Below are 13130 nucleotides of genomic sequence, written 5' to 3'. Positions count from 1 at the left end.
AATAAGACTCCCAGTGAGGTTAAAAGGCCTCCATCAATATCTGAATCAATTCACATAGCTCCAGGGTTTGCTGTGAAACCCCTTATGTTAAGAGTAATCCCATGGAGTAGGAATGTCCCAGTATACTCTTGTATGCATACATGATTTGAAGGCCCATAATGTTTCATCAACACCAGATTCTGTAAGGAAAGGAGCTGAACTGACAATTCTGTGAGCATCCAAATGTAAGTCAAAGCTGAGGTATTTAAGGATGGGAAAGAAAGGCTTGTTTATTTCTTGCTATATCTGAGTGTCTGCTTTCAAAGTCATTCAGGAAAACGCATGGGAAGTAATAAAGACATTTTAACTTCTGACAAATACTAGCCACACACATTTTTTTTTCTTTGATAAAACATGATTATTACAGAAACATCAAGATTTATATGATGTGCAACTCTTGCACAGAACTTATCTGCCCTGAGGTTTAGTCATTTTGCTTCATCTACCTCAGTTTCTCCACCTGAAAATGAGAACGTTAACACCTTGTTTTTTATGTTTGTTTGTTTATTTAATGAAGGGAATTAACAAACGATGCTTTAACATCCTTTAAGTTTGTAGGCTACAGCGTCTATGACATCCATATGGACTCTGAATTTAGATTGGGTACTTATGTGTTCCTTGAGAAATTTTTCTCTGCTCTGACTTGGTTCAGTAGTTATTATATTTCCTTTGAATTAATCGCTCCACGGCTCACTGCTGTGTAATAGTTGTGTACTTTTGACCTTGGCACCTGACCTATTCTCCCTCCTGAGCAGACCTCCAGTGGAAAAGTGATGTGGAATGAAGCTCAAGCTCCGGCTCCTGCTAGGACAGTTACTGTTACGTCTCTGAAACACTGCTCAGGTGCTCTTGAGTCTTTTCTCAGGTTGAGCTGTGACGGCAAGTCCAGAGAGGTGCTCCTGAGAAGGGAGAAGCATCATCACAGGACAGGCTGAGAAATTCCATGACAAAGAGTTTTAGTCTTTTGTGGGCTTAATTCCCACCTGAGTGTGTGTCCCCAGATAACAGACCTTGAAACTGAGTTCACATCCTCTTCTGAAACAAGGCCCTTTGGGGACACAAAAGAGATGACTGCTTAGCTTTCAACTCAGTTACCTCCTCTCCTTCTAAAAGAACTTATAATAATAAACACTGTGCCCAATTTGTGAGTCTTTCCCTCTCCTGTAAAGATCTCCTTTGGAATCTCAATCTACGGTCTGCATTGGCATCAACGAGCACCCTCCCTCCCTGGAATGATGGCATTGTTGAGAGAAATGGGCTCATAAACTTGAATTCTGGGAATCCTCCCTAGCAATTTTTTATCAACGTACAATTTAGAAAAGTGGATGGCAGTTCAGAAGCTCTTCCTAAAGAAGAGAGGAGCACTCTATCAGGATTTATCACCCACAGTTGCCATTTTTTTTTTTTTTTTTTTGTGGTACGCGGGCCTCTCACTGTTGTGGCCTCTCCCATTGCAGAGCGCAGGCTCTGGACGCGCAGGCTCAGCAGCCATGACTCACGGGCCCAGCCACTCCGCGGCATGTGGGATCTTCCTGGACCGGGGCATGAACCCGTGTCCCCTGCATCGGCAGGCAGACTCTCAACCACTGCACCACCAGGGAAGCCCCCACAGTTGCCTTTTGAAGGAGTTGCCCACCATTATTCCTTTTACTTTTTTGCAGATGAAGAAGCTGCTCCACTGAATAGTTTAGCAGCTTCTCCCAAGAAGTGTGACTCAGGCCCAAGCAGGATCAGAGTACAAAGTCTGACCTCCAAGTCTCTGCTTTTTACCAGATTGGGGCCCCAAAAGGAGCTAACACCAGAAGGGTTTGAGCACGTCAGAAGGTAAAATGAGCAGAAAACTAAATAGAGCCCAAATTTTTAAAAATCACAAGACTGAATGACAATACTTTTTTTTTTAATCTCAAAATACCAGGTATATTTTAAAAGCCTTCTTCTGTGATTACTTTTGTTTATCTTTTACAAATGACTTCAGTGAAGTACTCAATGCATGGAGACATGACCAATAACAAAAAGACAACTAGGAAGATGGAAAATAGTTCAAAACCAACCCCCAAGTGCTTACTCTTTAGAACAGATACTTTCTTATTGAAATGTATGCCATTTTAATATTATTTGAATAATATGAGTGTGGGTAGACTAGAAAAAGAGGCTAGAAAATGTGGGTAGGGCCAACCGGAAAATAAAAAAGTTTGTGGGTAGAGACTTAGGGACCTGGTCCAGACTCTCTATTTTACAGTTAAAGCATCTTGAACTGGGAACCTGCTCAAGGAGTCCAAGTGAGCTAGAGATGGGATATCCAGCTCAAGCTCAAATTACACGACAGCTATTATTATCCCCAGTCTGCCATTTTAAAAGCCTGACAAACTAAAAGGTTCAGTAACTTGTCCAGAGTCACAAGGCTGGCAAAAGGTGGAGCCAGGATTCCAACTCTAGACCTTTCAACTTGAAAGCCTGTCTCTCAGCCCCACTTGTCTCAAGATCTTCGTCTGAGATTGCTGTGAGCGGGAGCGGGCAACACGGAGGCTCAGAGCATGGTCGGAGCCCAGACCTGCCAGAGCCGGGCGTGGGGTGGCAGCCTCGGGTCTCCCGGAACCATGGTGAAGGTGGGAAATAATTTCACAGAGAAGGGCACCAAGCAGCCGCTGCTGGAGGATGGCTTCGACACCACCCCCCTGATGACGCCCCTTGATGTCAATCAGCTGCAGTTCCCGCCCCTGGATAAGGTGGTCGTGAAAACTAAGACTGAAAATGAACCTGACTGAAATAAAGGCAAAGCACGTCCTCCCAAGATACCAAGTTCACTGTCAGCATCACTGAGGGTGTTACCAAGAGGTTCAAGGTGTCTGTGCTGGTCTTCTTTGCCCTGGTCTTTCTCACCTGTGTCATCTTCCTGGTCGTCTACAAGTTGTACAACTATGACCGTGCCTGTCCCGATGGCTTCACCCTCAAGAACACCCAGTGCATCCCAGGAGGCTTGGAGAGCTACCATGCGGAGCAAGACTCCAACGTCCGGGAGAAATTTTACACCGTCATCAACCACCACAACCTGGCCAAGCAGAGCATCACCCACTCGGTGTCGCCGTGGATGTCAGTTCTGTCCGAAGAGAAGCTCTCAGAGCAGGAGACTGAGGCTGCTGAGAAATCTGCTTAGCGAGATGGGCAGGTTCCTTACAGTGTCACTGGAAGGTAACAAAGGGACTCTGAGGGACATTTCATTAGATAGAATTACTGATAATTTAGAGGTTACTCAAGTATGGTGCAACTGCTTCTGTTTGCTAATGCTGCTTTGCAAATACAGCTTGCTGCAGACCACCATGGCATAAAATCAAGGGCATATCAGCATTGCTAAAAGAGCTCTGACACCACTTGCCATGTTAAAGAATCTTAATTTAGCGACTTTACTGGGATTTATTGGATGCTGTCAAAAAATAAATTTACACTGGATATGCAAGGGATTCGACTTCAGATAAATATGCACTTTGTGGGATAGATTTTTTTTTTTAACTACCTTGCCGTTTGCAAACCTGACTCCATAGCCATATCTAGAGTGATCCCTTGCTTTGCTAAGACCAAGATGTACTGCACGTTTCTTCCTACCTCCCGCCAATGGCAATAGTGCCAATGGTCAAGACGCACCATAGTGAGCAGCAGAGGGAAGGAAGGAAAGATGCCATCAGGTCGCAGTTGTGCCCTCGCCTGCCCCGTGCTCACTACTGAGTGTGCAGGCGCTGCAGCAGGTCGGCTCGGGCCGTGGTCACTGCTGCGGGCAGAAGGCTCCCTCTCAGTACAGAGGGTGCCCACTGGGCAGGGGAGCCATGTTTCCCTCAGTGCATGTGGACTGGGTCAGAGCATGTGAGGTGGGGACTCTGGGAAGAAGGGATCCGGGGCCACAGGTTGCAGAACCCATCTCCCTGTAGCTAGTCCGTCTGCTCTGTGATGGGCTGAGTAGGAATGAAACCTACTGGCCCTTTTGTTCACATCTATTATGAATAAGTTGGCAACAACAGCCGTATTAGCTACTTAGTTTTAATTAGCTGGGTGAGAAAAGTGAACGTGTAACTGCTGGTAAGCCAAGGCTACTTTAATTTTTATTTTGTGGGACAGATGTTAACTCCTTTGATGTAAGAAACAGGCAGGAAGAGGGGGAAGATGGCGGAAGAGTAAGACGCGGAGATCACCTTCCTCCCCACAGATACATCAGAAATACACCTACACGTGGAACAACTCCTACAGAACACCTACTGAATGCTGGCAGAAGACCTCAGACCTCCCAAAAGGCAAGAAACTCCCCCACGTACCTGAGTAGGGCAAAAGAAAAAACAGAGACAAAAGAATAGGGACAGGACCTGCACCAGTGGGAGGGAGCTGTGAAGGAGGAAAGGTTTCCACACACTTGGAAGCCCCTTCACGGGTGGAGACTGCTGGTGGCGGAGTGGGGAAGCTTCGGAGCCACAGAGGAGAGCACAGCAACAGGGGCGCGGAGGGCAAAGCGGAAAGATTCCTGCACAGAGGACCGGTGCCAACCAGCACTCACCAGCCCGAGAGGCTTGTCTGCTCCCCCGACGGGGTGGGCAGGGGCTGGGAGCTGAGGCTCGGGCTTCGGAGGTTGGAGGTCGGATCTCAGGGAGAGGACTGGGGTTGGCGGCGTGAACACAGCCTGAAGGGTTAGTGCGCCACGGCTAGCCGGGAGAGAGTCCGGGAAAAGGTCTGGACCTGCCGAAGAGGCAAGAGACTTTTTCTTCCCTCTTTGTTTCCTGGTGCGCGAGGAGAGGGGATTCAGAGCGCCGCTTAAAGGAGCTCCAGAGACGGGCGCGAGCCGCGGCTAACAGCGCGGACCCCAGAGACGGGCATGAGACGCCATGGTTGCTGCTGCCGCCACCAAGAAGCCTGTGTGCGAGCACAGGACACTACCGATACCTCCCGTCCCGGGAGCCTGTGCAGCCTGCCACTGTCAGGGTCCTGTGATCCAGGGAAAACTTCCCCGGGAGAACGCACGGAGCGCCTCAGGCTGGTACAACGTCACGCTGACCTCTGCCGCCGCAGGCTCCCCCCTCAATCCGTGCCCCTCCGTCCCCCCCAGCCTGAGTGAGCCAGAGTCCCCGAAGCAACTGCTCCTTTAACCCCATCCTGTCTGAGCAAAGAACAGACACCCACAGGCGACCTAAACGCAGAGCCGGGGCCAAATCCAAAGCTGAACCCCCGTAGCTGTGCGAACGAAGAAGAGAAAGGGAAATCTCTCCCAGCAGCCCCAGGAGCAGCGGATTAAATCTCCACAGTCAACTTGATGCACCCTGCATCTGTGGAACACCTGAACAGACAACGAATCATCCCAAATTGAGGAGGTGGACTTTGGGAACAACGATATATTATTTTTTCCCCTTTTCCGCTATTTGTGAGTGTGTATGTGTATGCTTCTGTGTGAGATTTTGTCTGTATAGCTTTGCTTTCACCATTTGTCCTAGGGTTCTGTCCGTCCAGTTTTTTTTTTTCTTGTTTGTTTTTTTTACTTAAAAAAATTTTTTTTCTTAATAATTATTTTGTATCTTTTATTTTAATAACTATATTTTATTTTATCTTACTTTATTTTATCCTCTTTCTTTCTTTCTTTCTACTTTTTCTCCCTTTTATTCTGAGCCGTGTGGATGAGAGGCACTTGGTGCTGCAGCCAGGAGTCAGTGCTATGCCTCTGAGGTGGGAGAGCCAACTTCAGGACACTGGTCCACAAGAGACCTCCCAACTCCACGTAACTTCAAACGGCGAAACTCTCCCAGAGATCCCATCTCAACACCAACACCCAGCTTCACTCAACGACCAGCAAGCAACAGTGCTGGACACCCTATGTCAAACAACTAGCAAGACAGGAACACAACCCCACCCATAAGAAGAGAGGCTGCCTAAAATCATAATAAGGCCACAGACACCCCAAAACACACCACCAGACGTGGACCTGCCCACCAGAAAGACAAGATCCAGCCTCATCCACCAGAACATAGGCACTAGTCCCCTCCACAAGGAAGCCTACACAACCCACTGAACCAACTTTAGCCACTGGGGACAGACACCAAAAAATATGGGAACTACGAACCGGCAGCCTGCAAAAAGTAGAACCCAAACACAGTAAGATAAGCAAAATGAGAAGACAGAAGAACACACAGCAGATGAAAAAGCAAGGTAAAACCCCACCAGACCTAACAAATGAAGAGGAAATAGGCAGTCTACCTGAAAAAGTATTCAGAATAATGATAGTAAAGATGATCCAAAATCTTGGAAACAGCATAGAGAAAATGCAAGAAACATTTAACAAGGACCTAGAAGAACTAAAGATGAAACAAGCAACGATGAACAACACAATAAAGGAAATTAAAAATACTCTAAAAGGGATCAGTAGCAGAATAACTGAGGCAGAAGAACTGATAAGTGACCTGGAAGATAAAATAGTGGAAATAACTACTGCAGAGCAGAAAAAAGAAAAAAGAATGAAAAGAACTGAGGACAGTCTCAGAGACCTCTGGGACAACAATAAATGCACCAACATTCGAATTATACGGGTTCCAGAAGAAGAAGAGAAAAAGAAAGGGACTGAGAAAATACTTGAAGAGATTATAGTTGAAAACTTCCCTAATATGGGAAAGGAACTAGTTAATCAAGTCCAGGAAGCACAGAGAGTCCCATACAGGATAAATCCAAGGAGAAACACGCCAAGACACATATTAATCAAACTGTCAAAAATTAAATACAAAAAAAACATATTAAAAGCAGCAAGGGAAAAACAACAAATAACACACAAGGGAATCCCCATAAGGTTAACAGCTGATCTTTCAGCAGAACTCTGCAAGCCAGAAGGGACTGGCAGGACATATTTAAAGTGATGAAGGAGAAGAACCTACAACCAAGATTACTCTACCCAGCAAGGAACTCATTCAGATTTGATGGAGAAATTAACACCTTTACAGACAAGCAAAAGCTGAGAGTGTTCAGCACCACCAAACCAGCTTTACAACAAATGTTAAAGGAACTTCTCTAGGCAAGAAACACAAGAGAAGGAGAAGACCTACAATAACAAACCCAAAACAATTAAGACAATGGGGATAGGAACATACATATCAATAATTACCTTAAATATAAATGGATTAAATGCTCCCACCAAAAGACACAGACTGACTGAATGGATACAAAAACAAGACCCATATACATGCTGTCTACAAGAGACCCACTTCAGACCTAGGGACACATACACACTGAAAGTGAGGGGATGGAAAAAGATATTTCATGCAAATGGAAATCAAAAGGAAAGTGGAGCAGCAATTCCCATATCACACAAAATAGACTTTAAAATAAAAACTATTAGAAGAGACAAAGAAGGACACTACATAATGATCAAGGGATCGATCCAAGAAGATATAACAATTGTAAATCTTTCTGCACCCAACATAGGAGCACCTCAATACATAAGGCAAATACTAACAGCCATAAAAGGGGAAATCGACAGTAACACATTCATAGTAGGGGACTTTAACACCCCACTTTCACCAATGGACAGATCATCCAAAATGAAAATAAATAAGGAAACACAAGCTTTAAATGATACATTAAACAAGATGGACTTAATTGATATTTATAGGACATCCATCCAAAAACAACAGAATACACATTTTTCTCAAGTGCTCATGGAACATTCTCCAGGATAGATCATATCTTGGGTCACAAATCAAGCCTGGGTAAATTTAAGAAAATTGAAATTGTATCAAGTATCTTTTCTGACCACAACTCTATAAGACTAGATATCAATTACAGGAAACAATCTGTAAAAAATACAAACACACGGAGACGGCTTCTCTGGTGGCACAGTGGTTGAGAGTCTGCATGCCAATGCAGAGGACGTGGGTTCGTGCCCCGGTCCGGGAAGATCCCATATGCCGCGGAGCGGCTGGGCCCGTGAGCCATGGCCTCTGAGCCTGTGCTCTGGAGCCTGTGCTCCGCAACAAGAGAGAACACAGCAGTGAGAGGCCTGCGTACCGCCAAAAAAACCCAAAAACACATGGAGGCTAAACAATACACTACTTAATAACAAAGTGATCACTGAAGAAATCAAAGAGGAAATCAGAAAATACCTAGAAACAAATGACAAAGCAGACAGGACGACCCAAAACCTATGGGATGCAGCAAAAGCAGTTCTAAGAGGGAAGTTTATAGCAATACAATCCTACCTTAAGAAACAGGAAACATCTCGAATAAACAACCTAACCTTGCACCTAATGCAATTAGAAAAAGAAGAATAAAAAAACCCCAAAGTTAGCAGAAGGAAAGAAATCATAAAGATCAGATCAGGGCTTCCCTGGTGGCGCAGTGGTTGAGAGTCCGCCTGCCGATGCAAGGGGCACTGGTTCATGCCCCAGTCCGGGAAGATTCCACATGCCGCAGAGCGGCTGGGCCCGTGAGCCATGGCTGCTGAGCCTGTGCGTCCGGAGCCTGTGCTCCGCAACAGGAGAGGCCACAACAGTGAGAGGCCCGCATAACACAAAAAAACAAAACAAAACAAAACAAAAGATCAGATCAGAAATAAATGAAAAAGAAATGAAGGAAACAATAGCAAAGATCAATAAAAGTAAAAGCTGGTTCTTTGACAAGATAAACAAAGTTGATAAACCATTAGCCAGACTCATCAAGAAAAAAAGGGAGAAGACTCAAATCAATAGAATTAGAAATGAAAAAGGAGAAGTAACAACTGACACTGCAGGAATACAAAACATCATGAGAGATTACTACAAGCATCTCTATGCCAATAAAATGGACAACCTGGAAGAAATGGATAAATTCTTAGAAATGCACAACCTGCCGAGACTGAATCAGGAAGAAATAGAAAATATGAACAGACCAATCACAAGCTCTGAAATTGAAACTGTGATTAAAAATCTTCCAACAAACAAAAGCCCAGAACCAGATGGCTTCACAGGCGAATTCTATCAAACATTTAGAGAAGAGCTAACACCTATCCTTCTCAAACTCTTCCAAAATATAGCAGAGGGAGGAACACTCCCAAACTCATTCTACAAGGTCACCAACACCCTGATACCAAAACCAGACAAGGATGTCACAAAGAAAGAAAACTACTGGCCAATATCCATGATGAACATAGATGCAAAAATCCTCAACAAAATACTAGCAAACAGAATCCAACAGCACATTAAAAAGGATCACACACCATGATCAAGTGGGGTTTATTCTAGGAATGCAAGGTTCTTCAATATACACAAATCAATCCACATGATACACCATATTAACAAATTGAAGGAGAAAAACCATATGATCATCTCAATAGATGCAGAGAAAGCTTTTGACAAAATTCAACACCCATTTATGATAAAAACCTTCCAGAAAGTAGGCATAGAGGGAACTTTCCTCAACATAATAATGGCCATATATGACAAACCCACAGCCAACATCATCCTCTATGGTGAAAAACTGAAACCATTTCCACTACGATCAGGAACAAGAGAAGGTTGCCCACTCTCACCACCCTTATTCAACATAGTTTTGGAAGTTTTAGCCACAGCAATCAGAGAAGAAAAAGAAATAAAAGGAATGCAAATCGGAAAAGAAGAAGTAAAGCTGTCACTGTTTGCAGCTGACATAATACTGTACATACAGAATCCCAAAGATGCTACCAGAAAACTACCAGATCTAATCAATGAATTTGGTAAAGTAGCAGGATACAATATTAATGTATAGAAATCTCTTGCATTCCTATACACTAATTTGAAAAATCTGAAAATGAAATTAAGAAAACACTCCCATTTACCATTGTAACAAAAAGAATAAAATATCTAGGAATAAACCTACCTAAGGAGACAAAAGACTTGCATGCAGAAAATTATAAGACACTGATGGAAGAAATTAAAGATGATACAAATAGATGGAGAGATATACCATGTTCTTGGATTGGAAAAATCAACATTGTGAAAATGACTCTACTACCCAAAGCAACTACAGATTCAGTGCAATCCCTATCAAACTACCAATGGCATTTTTCACAGAACTAGAACAAAAAATTTCACAATTTGTATGGAAACACAAAATACCCGGAATAGCCAAAGCAATCTTGAGAACGAAAAACAGAGCTGGAGGTATCAGGCTCCCTGACTTCAGACTATACTACAAAGCTACAGTAATCAAGACAGTATGGTACTGGCACAAAAACAGAAATATAGATCAATGGAAGAGGATAGAAAGCCCAGTGATAAACCCACGCACATATGGTCACCTTATCTTTGATAAAGGAGGCAAGAATATACAGTGGAGAAAAGACAGCCTCTTCAATAAGTGGTGCTGGGAAAACTGGACAGGTACATGTAAAAGTATAAGATTAGAACACTCCCTAACACCATACACAAAAATAAGCTCAAAATGGATTAAAGATCTAAATGTAAGGCCAGAAACTATAAAACTCTTAGAGGAAAACATAGGCAGAACACTCTATGACATAAATCACAGCAAGATTCTTTTTGACCCACCTCCTAGAGAAATGGAAATAAAAACAAAAATAAACAAATGGGACCTACTGAAACTTAAAAGCTTTTGCCCAGCAAAGGAAACCATAAACAAGACCAAAAGACAACCCTCAGAATGGGAGAAAATATTTGCAAATGATGCAGCTGACAAAGGATTAATCTCTAAAATTTACAAGCAGCTCATGCAGCTCAATAACAAAACCCATTCCAAAATTGGGCAGAAGACCTAAATAGACATTTCTCCAAAGAAGATATACACATTGTCAACTAATACATGAAAGAATGCTCAACATCATTAATCATTAGAGAAATGCAAATCAAAACTGCAATGAGATATCATCCCACACCTGTCAGAATGGCCATCACCAAAAAATCTAGAAACAGGGCTTCCCTGGTGGTGCAGTGGTTGAGAGTCCACCTGCCGATGCAGGCGACATGTGTTTGTGCCCCGGTCTGGGACAATCCCACATGCGGCGGAGTGGCTAGGCCCGTGAGCCATGGCCGCTAAGCCTGCGTGTCCAGAGCCTGTGCTCTGCAATGGGAGAGGCCACCACAGTGAGAAGCCCACGTACTGCAAAAAAAAAAAAAAAAAAATCTAGAAACAGTAAATGCTGGAGAGGGTGTGGAGAAAAGGGAACACTCTTGCACTACTGTTGGGAATGTAAATTGATACAGCCACTATGAAAAACAGTATGGAGGTTCCTTAAAAAACTACAAATAGAACCACCATACGACCCAGCAATCCCACTACTGGGCATATACACTGAGAAAACTATAATTCAGAAAGAGTCATGTACCAAAATGTTCATTGCAGCTCTATTTATAATAGCCAGGAGATGGAAGCAACCTAAGTGTCCATCAACAGATGAATGGATAAAGAAGATATGGCAAATACATACAATGGAATATTACTCAGCCATAAAAGGAAACGAAATTGAGCTATTTGTAATAAGGTAGATAGACCTAGAGTCTGTCATACAGAGTGAAGTAAGTCAGAAAGAAAAAGACAATTACCATATGCTAACACATATATATGGAATTTAAGAAAAAAAATGTCATGAAGAACCTAGGGGTAAGACAGGAATAAAGACGCAGACCTACTGGAGAACGGACTTGAGGATATGGGGAGGGGGAAGGGTGAGCTGTGACAGAGCGAGAGAGAGTCATGGACATATATACACTAACAAACGTAGTAAGGTAGATAGCTAGTGGGAAGCAGCCGCATGGCACAGGGATATTGGCTTGGTGCTTTGTGACAGCCTGGAGGGGTGGGATAGGGAGGGTGGGAGGGAGGGAGACACAAGAGGGAAGAGATATGGGAACATATGTATATGTATAACTGATTCACTTTGTTATAAAGCAGAAACTAACACACCATTGTAAAGCAATTATACCCCAATAAAGATGTTAAAAAAAAAGATACATTGAAGGAAAAAATAAAAAAAGAAATGAAATTGAGTTATTTGTAGTGAGGTGGATGGACCTAGAGTCTGTCATACAGAGTGAAGTCAGAAAGAGAAAAACAAATACCGTACGCTAACATATATATATGGAATCTAAGGAAAAAAAAAAGAAAGGGTCACTAAGAACCTAGGGATAAGACAGGAATAAAGACACAGACCTACTAGTGAATGGACTTGAGGATATGGGGAGGGGGAAGGGTAAGCTGGGACAAAGTGAGAGAGTGGCATGGACATATATACACTACCAAACGTAAAACAGAGAGCTAGTGGGAAGCAGCCGCATGGCACAGGGAGATCAGCTTGGTGCTTTGTGACCATCTAGAGGGGTGGGATAGGGAGGGTGGGAGGGAGGGAGACGCAAGAGGGAAGAGATATGGGAACATATGTATATGTATAACTGATTCACTTTGTTATAAAGCAGAAAGTAACACACCATTGTAAAGCAATTATACTCCAATAAAGATGTTAAAAAGAAAAAAAAAAAAGAAACAGGCAGGAAAGGCTAGGAGGAGGGCTGGTGTCGCACCTTGCAAGTCCAATTATGACATTTTCATTCACAATCTTTTTAAGATAATTATGTTTCAACCTGAATCTTGACAGTAAAGTATATGTTTACAAAATTGCCAGTTAGATAAACTAAGTGTGTAAGATGATTAAACAGAAAAAAGACATTCATGGACATTTTTTTCCACGTTATTTAAATGTGTTGTTTCTGGTGGACATGTCAAAAGTTTCCCCGGTTTTTTAGATCAAAAATAAATGACAAATAGTGCAAGATCTGTTGCGAACAAGCATGGTGGTCATGGCCAACTCCATTACTGTTTCCTGAAATGTGCTTCCAAAACATACAGTATATATGTGGAATCTAGAAAAATGGTACAGATGAACCAGTTTGCAGGGCAGAAACAGAGACACAGATGTAGAGAACAAACGTATGGACACCAAGGGGGGAAGTGGGGCGTTACGGGGGGGATGGTGGTGGTGGGATGAACTGGGAGATTGGGATTGACATATACACACCAATATGTATAAAACTGATAACTAATAAGGACCTGCTGTATAAAAAAATTAAATTAAATTAAATTTTAAAAAAAAGAAAGAAATGAACCCAGCATAT

The 13130-nt window shown here is 43.1% G+C and overlaps 1 pseudogene; it reads left to right on the top strand.

Annotated features, from left to right (window-relative positions):
- Window positions 1-2618: 2618 nt before the first annotated feature.
- Window positions 2619-12869, top strand: LOC132518259 (neuronal vesicle trafficking-associated protein 1-like; annotated as a pseudogene).
- Window positions 12870-13130: the final 261 nt, after the last annotated feature.

The sequence above is a fragment of the Lagenorhynchus albirostris genome, chromosome 3 (genome assembly GCF_949774975.1).
Source record: "Lagenorhynchus albirostris chromosome 3, mLagAlb1.1, whole genome shotgun sequence".
NCBI lineage: Eukaryota > Metazoa > Chordata > Mammalia > Artiodactyla > Delphinidae > Lagenorhynchus > Lagenorhynchus albirostris.
The sequence above is the reverse complement of the archived record's forward strand: the minus strand, read 5'-3'. Positions and strand labels throughout refer to the sequence as shown.